We start from the raw sequence: 14,328 nt of genomic DNA on the forward strand, positions 1-14,328 counted from the left end.
GTCTTATAAATTTATGTTGTAAAAATTGCAAATAGTTTGCATTGTGTACGGTATTATTACTGCACATGATTTAATTATTGTGTAGTGAAATATATCAAGGTTTATCATGACTAAGTTCTCATCATTATTAGAGATGCTTTCCACACTTTTATTGCAATATCATTTCATTTACCAAGACCGTTTATTTCATTTTTACATATAGATGTTTAATTATTTTTAAAAATTGTTATTTTAGAATTCAACTTGTTTTCCAAACTATTAGTTTCTTATCCTATCCAATGTGTAAATTAATCCATTCCCTATTCCACTGCTTTGAAATGGCACTTTTATAATAATATAAATTCACATAAGATATTGGATCTATAAAAAACCAAAACAAGATGTATAAGTAGTAGAAAGTAGACAAAAATTTCATTAACTCTAAAGTATGAAAGCATAATGAGAAAACTCAAGAGCATCAACTGAAAAATATTAGAAAACATAGTAAAACTTAACACAATGGTCAGTTACAGAAATATCTTCAGTAGTTTTTCTACTTTCAAAATTCATTCACGTGGTCACAAATCTGTTTCTTGAGGTCACTTTTTTCTTTATTAAGCAAATAAAATATAATGAATCCCTGTGTCCTATCGATAATTCAAAACACTCATACACAAATATTGAAGGTAGATTTGTATTCTTTTTCCTCTTCCTTTTCTCTGAATCAGTGATTCTTCCAGCTAGTGAGACATCAGCTCAACACTCTCTTGCCTCTTAAGTCCTCTTCTCTTTTTATACAGCTTTAGTTTACACTTTTTACAGTCCTTCCTTTTCTTCTAGTTCTAGTGCTCCAAATTCCCATTCCATCTAAATCATGAAAAACCTTGGATGCCAAGATAAGGACTTTGATCTTAACCTTGAGAACACTGAGTAATTATTAAACAGTTCTAAGCTTATATGTGACATAGATAAGTGTTTTAAATTATTTTATTTTTGCTTGATTGTGCTGGGGATCGAACCAGTTAGTCACATACAAAGCAAGCACATTACCTCCTCTTCTCTTTCTCCAGCCCAAGTATGTGGGTTTTGGTGGTTTGGTTTTTTGTTTGGGGGCCACACTGGACTGTGTCCAGGCTTACTTTTGGATCCGTGCTCAGGGATCACTTGCATCATAGAGTTTGATAGAGAGTATGTGGTGCCAGGGATACAGGTCAGCTGTGTGCAGTGAAAGCACCTTGAAAGAACATCTTTTTAGAACAAAAGGGAGAGCCCTGCCACAGAGGCAGGGGGGGATGGGGTATGGGGGAGTGGGAGGGATACTGGTAATGATGGGGGTTTAGAATGGGCACTGGTGGTGGGATGGGTACTCGATCATTGTATAACTGAAACCCAAGCACAACAACTTGTAAGCCTACAACTGTACCTCATGGTGTTTCACTAATAAAAAATAAATAAATAAATAAATAAATAATGTGTTTAGAAGGGAAAAAAAAGAACATCTTTTGTCTAATCCATGTGGAGTGTGGATTAGCTATCTCCTAAGAAGAATAATCATCCAGGTAAGCAGTGACTGTCCTTTGGCCTAAAGTGGTAGCAGTGGAGATAGTGAGATATGACTGAATTAAGGAAACATTAAAAAACAACAACCCAAGGGCTGGAGTGATAGCATAGTGGGTAGGGCATTTGCCTTGCATGTAGCAAACCCGGGTTGGATTCCCAGCATCCCATATGGTCCCTCAAGCACCGCCAGAAGTGATTCCTGAGTGCAGAGCCAGGAGTAACTCCTGTGCATCACTGGGTGTGACCCAAAAAGCAAAAAAAAAAAAATGACAGAATTTATTAACTCATTGAGAATTATGGAAGGGGTGAGAATTACAAAAGTGTCAAAGCGAATTTGGGCATCTCATTTTAGGCATAGAGTAAATGAATAGCAACCCCTTTCACTGAAATATGAAATATTAATTGAAGGGAAACGAATCAATCGAGTACTGATTTCAAAGTATCTGTGGAATATAAAGTGGAACTATTCCACGAATAGTTGAATACATGTCTGAAGTTCAGGAAAGAGTTATAGACTGAGACTATTGATATAACAGTCATACAAGTCATTTTGTTGTCACTGTGTCTAGCAGTTATAGTTAATGGTAAAGGGCAAGAACCCATTGGAAGAATTTTCACTGTAGCACTGCACTGTCCTCCCATTGTTCATTGATCCACTCGAGTGGGCCCAGTAATGTCTCCATTGTGAGACTTGTTGTTGTGTTTGGAATGTCGAACACGTCCCGGGGAGCCCAGCGAGACACTCTCTGCAGCTTGCTGGGCTCTCCGAGAGGGGCAGAGGAACCGAACCCGGCTTCGAAGGGCCGAGCACAAGGCAACCGCCCTACCGCTGTGCTATCGCTCCAGACCAGGCTGAGGCACACCTGAGCGAGTTCCTGCATTGGTGACTCAGCCTTCTCCTTATTGCGTTCCTGGAGGCCACACCCCGTGGCATCTAGGGCTTCCTCCTGGCTCTGCACTCAGGGACCACACCTGAAATTGCGGGGGTGGGGAGCCCTCTGCAATGCTGAGTGTGGAACCCAGGTTGGCCACATTCAAGGCAAGTTCCCTCCCCGCTGGACCGTCTCTCTGGCCCTGACAAGCCCTCAGTGTGTCCCGTCAGGATGCCCCTCCCCATCATCCCCCTTTACCCCCACTCATGCACATTCCGTCCTTGTAATTCACAGTTGACATAAGCTGAAAATAAACTAGTTTAAGAGTCTTGGGGTTGGGGGCTGGAGTGACAGCACAGTGGGTCGGGCCTTACACGCAGCCATCCTGGGTTCGATTCCCAGCATCCCATATGGTCCTCCGAGCACCTCCAGGAGTAATTCCTGCGCTCAGAGCCAGGAGTAACCCCTGTGCATTGCTGGGTATGATCCAAAAAGAAAAAAAATTGGAAGAATTTGCATCTTTTGAAAAAACAGAATCTAGGGAAGATTTCTAGAGACCAGCAAGTATCTGTAGCATACATGTAGAAAGAGAAGCTATGAGAGAGATAGGGAGAAAATCAGTATAAAGTACTGTTGCTGGGAAGATAACTTTGCAAAAGGGTAAAAGGTCAGAGCAAGAAAGATAATTCAATGGGTTAGAGCACCTCTGTATGCAGGAGGTCCTAGCCCCATCTCCAAAAAGAGTAAAGGGTCAATGATGTGGATAGCTGCCAAGAGAAGTTCTAAAAATTATCTAGGTATCTTAACAGTTAGGTCATAGTGTGATTTTTGGTAACCACAAAGGTAATATTTTCAGTAACATTTATGGCATCAATTACTACCTGCCCATCTTGCTATCCATTCTCCTCTTCTTCCTTCTTGTAAAGGAAAAACTGAGTTTTTTGCTGGACATAGCACCTCCTAGAATAAAAACTGTGAAAATGATAGTGACCCTAACTGATTTAGAGCCTTTTTTTGTTGCTCAATTTCTGAGTAGTGACTAATAGTCCACTGAAACAAAACCCTATCTATCACCAGATGTGTTCTACCTTCTCTTGCTTAAGCAGCATTCTTCCTTCATGGAGCACACTCTGCTAATTTTATCCTCTGTTACAGCCTCTGCAACTTGAAATTCTAGTCTTACCATTGTAAGTCTCAGTTTTGGCTTTTGGAATCCTGGGGGATTTTAGAGGATTACATTCAGAATCTTAAGAAGTAATGGATTCTGTGGATTTAAGCAAAATATCAATCAAGTCTATCAGAAAGGTGTTCCCAAAGATGTTCAAAGCTAAATTTCTCCAGGCCCTTTTCAGTGCCACCGCTTTCATAACACAATTCCATAAACACGTATTTTATGATCTGGGGTCAGAAGACAGAAGAGAAAAGACAAATTCTTTTACAACCCACCTTTCATAAGAAAGATTTCTCCCCACCTTTTCCTTGTGAACTTTTGGAATTAGTGCTTGTTTGGCAAGTTAGGGCCATCAATAGAAACTAGGCAGCAACTGTGTATTAGGCACCCCTGTAGATGTGGCACTCACACTTGAAGGACTTACTTTTCTACTCTATGAGCATTAGTTTCATTTTACAAAAGATAAAAACTAATTTTGATGAAAGTAATTTGTCAATGGCAAAACAACTTGCAAATGAGAGAGGAGTTGAGCCCCATCTGCCAAATACTAAAAGACTAAGTTTCAGAAGAATCTTCCCCATGCCTTTTCAAAAGCACATTTTAATGTGATTTTCTTCTGTGGAGCCAAATCTAACTCGATATCCACATATCCATTTTGATGTTGTGAGATCAACATATATTTAGAACTCTATTTTCTATTAATATATGTATATGTCAACAAATATAAAGGTACAAAAAATCATGTATTAGTAATCGTTTCCTGGATCCAGCGAGATAATACAACAGGTAAGGCACTTGTCTTGCATATGAGCAGCTTCAGGAGTGATCCCTGAGCACAAAGTCAGAAGTAAACCCTGAACACTACTGGGGAAGGCCCAAAGACCAAAACATTAAAATCAGTAGTCCCCAGAGGGCTGGAGAGATAGTACAGTGGGTAGGGTGCATGTCTTGCACAGGGCTGGCCTGGGTTCAATACTCGGTATACCTTATGGTCCCCCATGTACCGCAAGGAGTAATTCCTGAGTGCCGAGCCAGAAATAACCCTCAGTATTACCAGGTGTGGCCCCCAAAACAAAAATTAATCAGTAGTACCCACTTGATTCTCCTCATCTCTATCTCACTCCCTAAAAGCAATCCTTTAACATTTTTGTTTGAAGTTCTGCTGGTGATTCCCATTACAAGTGCAGCTAACATGTATATATTAATTTCTTGGTTTAAAAAACGTAGGCAATATCCTGTTGACTCCCTAGTAAAGCAGTAATAATTTTGTTTATGCACATTGCTTTACTTTTACTTCTAATCCTCTGCAATATTTAAAATTGAATTTCCTTTTTGGATCTTGGTTAATTCTGTGACATAAAAATGGTCTAGAGATTAACGACACAGTACTAAAGATAACAGACAGCAATGCCTTCCCCAGTGGAGTTGATATACTAGTCAAGGATTGAGAAAATAATTGAATAAAGGATAAAAACATATAACAACTTAAATGTGATAAATACTATGAAAAAAATAAATCAGGTAAGAGGTCAGGGAAATGTCATTGAGAGTGGAAGATTACTGCACTTAGGTGAGAGAAAACAATGAAAAATACTGAAAACGTGGCGTTGAGGAAAGAACTTAAAGATGAGAGAGCTATCCAAGTAGATACCTGAAATGGCACATTAGAGATTAAAAGAACAGTGAAAAGGCCCTGGAACAGGACCATGCTTGAGTTTCTCCACACACACACATTTTCATTTGTGAAGAACAAAAAATGTCCAGGTTGCTAAAATGGTAAAGGAATGCAGATATGGAAGTAATATAAAATGAGGACAGTGGCTTGAGAGAGTTCAGAAGATAGGGCACTTGCTGAGCACATAGCAAAGCCAAGTTTGATTCCTGGCATCCCACGTGGTCTCACAAGCCTGCCAAGAGTAGTCCTTGAGCACAGAGACAGGAAAAAATGCTGAGCACCACAGGATGTGGCCCAAAAACAAAAAAAAATTGATAGCAGATGGGGGTCCTGGTGTTGGGATATGGCTATTTGAAATAGCCATCATTTATGGTGGGATTCAAAGGAGATTTTGAGTGTAGGTGGGAGAGAATCTGATTTGGCTTTTAAAGTATTGCTCGCTCTGATCACTGAAAATTTACTTAGCGGGGTGAAAGGAGAACCACAAAGGGAGAAGCAAGTAGGACCGGTAAAGGGCTGTTGTGGAAATCTTTCAAATTAAATGCATTGTTTCCTGGCTTCACTCTTCTGAGTATGTGCTTTACAGATACCTTTTCAACTTTGGAAAATTAGCCTCTACTATATCCTCAAATAATTCCTAATAATTCAGCTCTTCGCCATCTTTCGTCCTCACTGGGAGCTGCAGCCATGAAGGTCAAGCTGTGCAGTTTCAGCGGGTACAAGATCTACCCCGGACAGGAAAGCACTACGCCAGGACCGACGAAAAGATTTTCCAGTTTCTTAACGCAAAATGCGAATCTGCATTCCTTTCCAAGAGAAATCCTCAGCAAATAAACCGGACTGTCTTCTACAGAAGAAAGCACAGAAAAGGACAATCGAAGAAATTCAGAAGAAAAGAACTCGTCAGGCAGTCAAGTTCCAAGGGCCATCACTGGTGCATCTCTTGCTGATATAATGGCCAAGAGGAATCAGAAACCTGAAGTTAGAAAGGCTCAACGGGTACAAGCTACCAGGGCTGCCAAGAAATCAAAAAAAGCGAAGCAGGCCTCTAAAAAGACAGCAATGGCTGCTGCTAAGGATCCCACAAAGGCAGCCCCTAAGCAAAAGATTGTGAAGCCTGTGAAGATTTCTGCTCCCCGAGTTGGTGGGAAACGCTAAGTTGACAAATACAAATTTTAAATAAACATCTAACTATAAAAATTCCTAATAGTTCAGACTTTGAGCCTGGTGTACTAATCTCATGTTTTAATTATTTTCTTTACCACCTAGTGTTTCTTTTTTCACCCATATATCTGGGAAATTTCTTCATCTCTGTTTTCCAGCTGTTCTTGATCTTGATTTTTCCAGATTGTTTCTTTTATCTATTTATTTATTTATTTATTTATTTATTTATTGTAAATCTCTCCACCTTATTTTTATTGAATCACAGTGATATACACAGTTACAAAATTGTTCATGACTGCGTTTCTGTCATATAATGTTCCAACAGCCATCCCTTCACCAGTGTACATTTACCACCAAAAATGGACCCAATTTATCGCCCCCACTCCCACGCCCTACTGCCTTTATGGCAGGCACTTTTATTCTATCTTTGTCTCTTTTTCTGTGTCTCTCTCTCTTTCCTTTTGGGCATTATGATTTGCAATACAAATAACAAAAGGTATACCTTTACCTACTCTCAACACTCAGTTCCTGTCCAAATTGATCATTTCTAACTATTATTGTCTGTTGATCCCATTGACCAATCCTCTTCCTGGCCCCTGTTTACCCTACCTTTGGATAATAGTCTCTCTCTCTCTCTCTCTCTCTTTCTCTCTCTCTCTCTCTCTCCCATATATACATATACCACAAATGAATGCAGTCGTTCTATATCTGTCCCTCTCCTGATTAATTTCACTCAGCATGGCACTCTCCATGTCCATCCATATATAAGCAAATTTCATGACTTTATTCTTGCTAATGTCTGCGTAGTTTTCCATTGTGTAGATGTACCATATGTACTATGGTACATCTTTACAAACTGTTTCTTTTAAATATTCAGCAAATTATTTTCCATCTCTAAGGAGTCTTTATTTTCTCAATTATTACTGCATTTTTGGCAACTATTTATGAGTATTCATTTTAGCTGGACATAGCACCTCCTAGAATAAAGACTGAAAACAATGGTCACACCATAAGGAGAGTGGTTGTTAGTCTGTCTCTCTCTCCCCTCTCTCTACATATATATACATATATATGTAGTATTACCAATTTTTGAAAGTATTTTTGTTGATAGTATTATCATTTTCCCCTAAAAGTTCCCCTTTGTTTCCAAAATGCCTTATGTTATCTGAGGCAAATTGTTCTATTTTTTTTCAATTTTTGCTTTATTCCTACAGAATCCCTGAATTTGCCTGAGAATCCATGGTTATCTATTCCTAGCAAAGCAAAAGGATTGGTTGCTGATGCAGATTTACTTGCAATTTTGTAGGACAGTCTTCTGGCTAAGATTCTTCTCCATATGAGAATTCTGACAGGAAACTTTGTTTGGAAGTGAGGAATGAAAGGGCATTATTTCGTGGTACTAACCGGGCATATAAGAGTGTTCCCCATGCATCATGTAAAATATCCATAGGAATTTTGTATATAGATAAGGGATACAGTTGCTTGTGCTCTTTGTGGATAACAAGGCCAGAAAGACATAGGGATTCTGACTGATGATGTTCTGTACGAATAAATTCAAGAACTTTACCTTTTATCAGTTCCACTCTTCTCTATATGGTAACTGTAGATACATTCTAGAGCATATCTCTGTTTCACAGACACTCATAGACTTGTTATCTACCCACCTATACTATTCCCCACCTATTCACTGATAGTTTTTCACACCCTTGACCACAGCCATGCCTCATCGTACTCTTGTTCAATCCATTAACATTTACCAAACACTTTCCATGTACCATTCAAAAAGCCTCACTTCAACTTCATAACAACTTACAAATTACAACTATTACTGTATTCATTTTGTAGATGAAAACACTGAGTTAAAGCATAAAAGCAAATTAACTTAATAACTACTACATTGTTATTAGGGGAAAACTTAATTTCAAACCCAGATAGTTTGAATACAATAATTCCATTTCAAAACATTATTATTTATTTAATCACTGTGAGATAGAGATATTACAAAATTGTTCATGATTACATTTCAGTCATACAATATGCCAACACCCATTCCTTCACCAGTGGTTTGCAAAAGAGACATTGAGGGGCAATCATGTTCGGTCTATAGTCTACTCTCAGCACGCATCGCCCATCCTGAGAGGAACCTCCCAACCCTCTTTATTTGGTGCTCCCTTCTCTATCTGAGCTGCCTTTTCCCCTAGCGTGTGAGGCTGTCCTCAAAGCAATGGAGTGATCCTCTTGGTACTTATCTCGGCTATTCTTGGGTGTTAGTCTCCTATTTTGTTACTTTATGTTCCCCAGATGAATGCAATCTTTCTATATCTGTCCCTCTCTTTCTGACTCATTTAGCTTAGCATGATACTTTCCATGTAGTACCACTTGTATATGAATTTCATGACTTCATATTTTCTAACAGCTGCATAGTACTCCATTGTGTAGATGTACCAAAGTTTCTTTAACCAGTCATCTATTCGCGGGCACTCAGGTATTTTCCATATTCTAGCTATTGTAAACAGTGCTGCAATGAACAAACAAGTGCAGATGTCACTTCGACTACACTTTTTTGCCCCTCTAAGATATATTTCCAAGAGTGGTATTGCTGGGTCAAATGGGAGTTCAATTTCTAATTTTTTGAGGATCGTCCATACTGTTTTCCAAAAGGGCTGAACCAGTCGGCATTTCCACCAGCAGTGAAGGAGGGTTCCTTTCTCGCCACATTGGCGACAACACCGGTTGCTTTGATCTTTTGGATGTGGGCCAGTCTCTGTGGTGTGAAATGATATCTCATTGTTGTTTTGATCTGCATCTCCCTGATGATTAATGATGTAGAGCATTTTCTCATGTGCCTTTTAGCCATTCGGAAGTCTATCCATTTTTATGTGAACTTCATGACCTTATTTTTCCTAACAGCTGTGTAGTATTCCGTTATGTAGATGTACTATAGTTTCTTTATCCATTCGTCTGTTCTCTGGCACTCAGGTTGTTTCCACATTCTGACTACTGTGAATTGTGTTGTAATGAACATAGACATGCATAAGGTGTTTGTGCTGTTTGTCTGTGAATCCTCAGGGTATATTCCCAGAAGTGGTATTGCTGGATCGAATGAGAGCTCAATTTCTATTTTTTTAGGAATGTCCATATTGTTTTCCACAAAGTCTGAACCATTCAGCATTCCAATCATCAATGAATGAGTGTCCTTTTCTATCCACATCCATGCCAGCACTAGTTATTCTTGTTCATTTGTATGTGTGCCAGTCTCTGTGGTGTGAGATGATATCTCATTGTTGTTCAAAACATTGTTCTATATTCTCAATCCCTCCCTAACCTATCTTGACCTCTGATTCTTCTAGAGATCAAATTCTCACATCTGTAAAGCTACCAATTTGCTTTGGGGACCCAAATATCACTTTCTCAAGAACTTAGTCAGTGACAGAAAGGATCAAGATTGGAGATTACCACATAAACCCCACTCTCGTAACTTTTAAAGATGATAAACGGGCTCTTTGATATTTATAAGACATAAAAACTCCACCCTGAGGACGTTCAGCTTGCTGCTCCTCTATCCCAGGTGAGGCTTGTTACTGACTGGCATCACTGAGCCTATTATGGAATGGAAGGTAGAGCCCTTCCCTGCCAGTTGGGTTCCAGCAGTTTCCATATTAATGGCCCACACCACATCCCATGAAGCACAGCCTTCTGTGCAACAGTTCTATTAAACATATTGTGTGCTGCTCACAGTTATTCTTTCTGCACTCTGTGATGATGGGTAGAGAAGACAAATAGAAACCTCCAGCTTAATCTCTCAGCATTTGCCAGGGGGATTGACTACAAGACTCAACCAAAGCACAGCAAGAACACTAGAAAATCAATGGGAATAACATAGAACCCACCAAGCTCAGTGAGTGAAAAAAGTTTCACTGAAGACATAAACAATACCAGTAAACCCTCATACAATATTTTTAGTTACACTATGATAAAGTTGTTCAATGACTTCAAAGAAATGAGAGTATAGTCAGCAAAACACAAAAATTAACGAGAGTCTAAATGAAAAATCTACTATAGTCAGAAACGAAAAAAATTAAAAACATGTTAGGTGATATAAAGAAGTCAATAGAAAATCTGAACAGCGGAATAACAGAAGCTGAGCAAAAGATGGAGACACTATAAGAAGAGAAGAAAGAAACTTCTAGGAAACAGCAGAAGGTAAAAAATAATCTGAAAATGACATAGAATGACTGCACTCATTTGTGGAATATAAAATAACATAATATGAGACTAACACCCAAAGACTGTAGAGACAAGGGCCAGGAAGTTTGCTTCATGGTTGGAAGCCTGAATCATGAGCTGGGAGAGAAGGCAGCTGGGATAGAGAAGGGATCACCAAGTCAATGATGATTGGAGAGATCACTCAGGATGGGAAATGTGTGCTGTAAGTAGATAAAGGACCAAACATGATGGTCTCTCACTGTCTGTATTGCAAACTATAACACCCATAAGTAGAGAAAGAGTAGGAGGGAAATTGTCTGCTATAGAAGCAAGAGGATGGGTAGGATAGGGGTAGGGATACGGGGGACATTGGTGGTGGAAATTGTACACTGGTGGAGGGATGGGTATTCAATCATTGTATGACTGAAACGCAAACATAAAAGCTTTGTAAGTATCTCATGGTGATTCAATTTTAAAAAGGGAAAAAAGAAAAAAATAAGCTGAAAATAAATGAACAGCATACCAGATAACTATGGTATGAGTTCAAAAGTAACAATATAAAAATAATCAAAGTTCCTGTGATACAGGAACAATAGTCAAAGAAAGCATCAACAAGAACTTCCCAGAACTTAGAATTATAGACACTGAGATCTAAGAGGTCCAAAAGGTCCCAGAGAATATATACCCAATAAGGAAAACTCCAAGATACATTATACTCAAAATGACAAAATCCAAAGATAGAATATTTAAAGCAGAAAAATTAATAAAGAAACGTATATAAAAAGGAAATGCCATAAGATGTACAGCATATCTATCAAATTAGACTCAATGAGCCAGAAGAATATAGGATATACTACAAAAACTCAACAAAAAATGAACAAGAATACTCTATCCACCTAGATTATTATACATATTTGGAAGAACCATATGAAGCTTCGTGGACAGATAACAGCTTAGGGAATTCATATACTTGAAACTAATTTTGCAAGAAGAGTTAAAGGAACTCCATTAAAGGGTAGGAAACACTTTCCATCATGTTGGATTGAGCATAGCACTCACTATTGATCCATATGGTTGAACTCTACTAAATTTAGGAAAGTTAAAACCGTGTAGCAACTGTCATCAAAATTAAAATTTATGATTATATTCTGATAATTATATTTTCCACTCCTACAAATTTTATTGGACCAAGTAATATGAAATAAATTTGTTATAGCCTAGCTAAGGGGACAGGCTGGGGGTGGGAAGGAACCACATATTGGTGGAGGGAAGGAGATCATTGGTGGTGGGACTGGTGTTGGAACATTGTATGACTGAAACAATTCTATTATGAACAACTTTGTGAATCATGGTGTCTCAATAAACATTGAAAAAAGAAGATACTGAAAATAACATCTGTGGAAAAGGTAGACTGAGAGAATAAAAAACACCATGAGTCAACATAGCAAAGAGACCACCCCAACAGCTTAATTCATGTTCAGTTCCTATTCATCTTACAATTGATGAGGGTTAAAAGGAGTCATAGAACAGTCATGCAACTGAACTCTCTTCAGACAAAATGACAGTCGTCATTCTTGGACAATTCTGGCTTGTGTGGTTCTCAATGTCACATTGAGAACCTTCGCAACCCTTAAGTACAATTTTACTCTTTCAAGAGAAGGGATTCCTAAAGGTTTAAAAGAGCAACTATGGTGATATGGCTGGCATTCTAGATGTAACATCAGGTCCTGGCCATAAGTAATTATTTGTTTGGGTGGAAATGTCTAATCTGTGTCTTTTTTTTTCTGACTAGACTCTTTGAATTGACATAACAGTAACTTCCAATTTCCCCTCCCCTCTCCCGCACTTCCATCAAACACAATGTTTAATTCTGGGATGAGCAAACAAGACTCTGAGATTTGTGAAAAATATTATTTCTTGAAAAGAATATAAGTATATTTGGTCTGTTCCCGCAGTACTATCACTGAGAAACTAGGGCCACAGGAAGTTACTGTTTGCTTGGCACATGTTAGATATTGCACATGGAACTTAGACTTATTATTTTTAATTAAAAATTATTAAAACACCATGATTTAAAAATTGTTCTTAATACACTTGTTTCAGTCATTCAGTGCTCCAAAACCACCAATATGACCTTACCTCCACCAGTGTCTTCAGTTACCTTCCTGACCCTTACTTGCCCCCTTAGTTATATAACAAATTTATTTGATATTGCTTTCTCCAACAAAGTTTAAAGAAATGGCAAATAGAATGCTCAGAAAATAAATAAGTGAAAACTAATTTGTGATTGCTATATGATTTTTCACCTATATAAGTAAGGAAATTAAAACCATTTCACACAATATAATAAAATGGTTGTTCTCACTTATGTAAGTTTTCAACTCTAGAATCTAAAATATATTTCATTGAATTTTATTTTATACTCATATCTCATTATGCTAATAATCATGTCTTACCTGTCATTGATAAACTTTTTTTAAAAAATTGTGCTAATATATTTTGAAGTTTACAGAAAGTAAGTAAGGCCACATATGTAAGAAAAAATTTCCCCTACATTTTAAACACAGTAGTTTACAAAGTTTTTCATTATGATTTATTCCAGGCATTCAATATTCCAACAGCAATTCCACCAACACTATCACCTTCCTTCCACCATTGTTTCCAAGTTTCCCAACCAGCCCTCAAGCCTGCCTCCATAACAATCCCACAATAATTTATTTTATATTGCTTGTTACCAATACATTGCTAATTGAATGATTAAAGACTATCTTTTTAGAAGGACTGTCTGTAGCACTGTCCTCCTGTTGTTCATCGATTTGCTCAAGAAGGCCCAGTAACGTCTCCATCGTGAGACTTGTTGTTACTGTGTTTGACATATCGAATACGTCACGGTTAGCTTGCCAGGCATTGCCATGCAGGCAAGATACTCTCGGTAGCTTGCCGGGCTCTCCAAGAGGGGCGGAAGAATAGAACCTGGGTCGACCGTGCCTGTTGCATGCAAGGCAAACACGCTACCACTGTGCTATCTCTCCAGCCCTTAGAATAAAATTAGTGTAAGTTGTTGTATCTTACCATGGAGATATTAAGACCTTGCATGAAGAATTACCAAGATGTTGTTATAAGTTAATTCCTCTTTGTTAACGTCTAGTAGTTGAGATTGTTTGGCTTCTACATTATATTCCATTCAAACTGGTGTGCTGCTACTGGATTATCAGTGTTGTAGAGTTTGGATATGTTGCACGGACACAAATGTGGCAGCAATGTACAGGTAATCCAGAATGCTTAATTTTGTGTTACAGCTGGAATTGAATTTTTTTTAATAGCTGTGACCCAAAATCACTTTTTTTTAAATTAGTGAAACACCATGAGGTACAGTTGTAGACTTACAAACTTTTGTGCTTGGGTTTCAGTCGTACAATGATCGAGTACCCATCCTTCCACCAGTGCCCATTCTCCACCACCAATGATCTCAGTCCTCCCACCCCCACACTCCATCCCCCTGGCCCCATCCTGCCTCTGTGGCAGGCCATTCCCTTTTTTCACTTTTTCCTTTAGGGTGTTGTAATTTGCAATAGAGGTTTTGAGTGGCCATCATGTTCGGTCTATAGTCTACTTTCAGCACGCATCTCACATCCCGCCGAGAGAGTCCTCCAAACACCCTTTACTTGGTGTTCCCTTCTCTTTCCGAGCTGCCTTTCCCC

At 38.6% G+C, this 14,328-nt stretch overlaps 1 pseudogene; it reads left to right on the top strand.

Moving 5' to 3' along the window:
- The first annotated feature begins 5,944 nt into the window (after positions 1 to 5,944).
- Positions 5,945 to 6,457, top strand: LOC130038055 (60S ribosomal protein L24-like; annotated as a pseudogene).
- Positions 6,458 to 14,328: the final 7,871 nt, after the last annotated feature.

This window comes from Sorex fumeus, unplaced genomic scaffold (genome assembly GCF_029834395.1).
Source record: "Sorex fumeus unplaced genomic scaffold, SorFum_2.1 ptg000073l, whole genome shotgun sequence".
NCBI classification, from domain to species: domain Eukaryota; kingdom Metazoa; phylum Chordata; class Mammalia; order Eulipotyphla; family Soricidae; genus Sorex; species Sorex fumeus.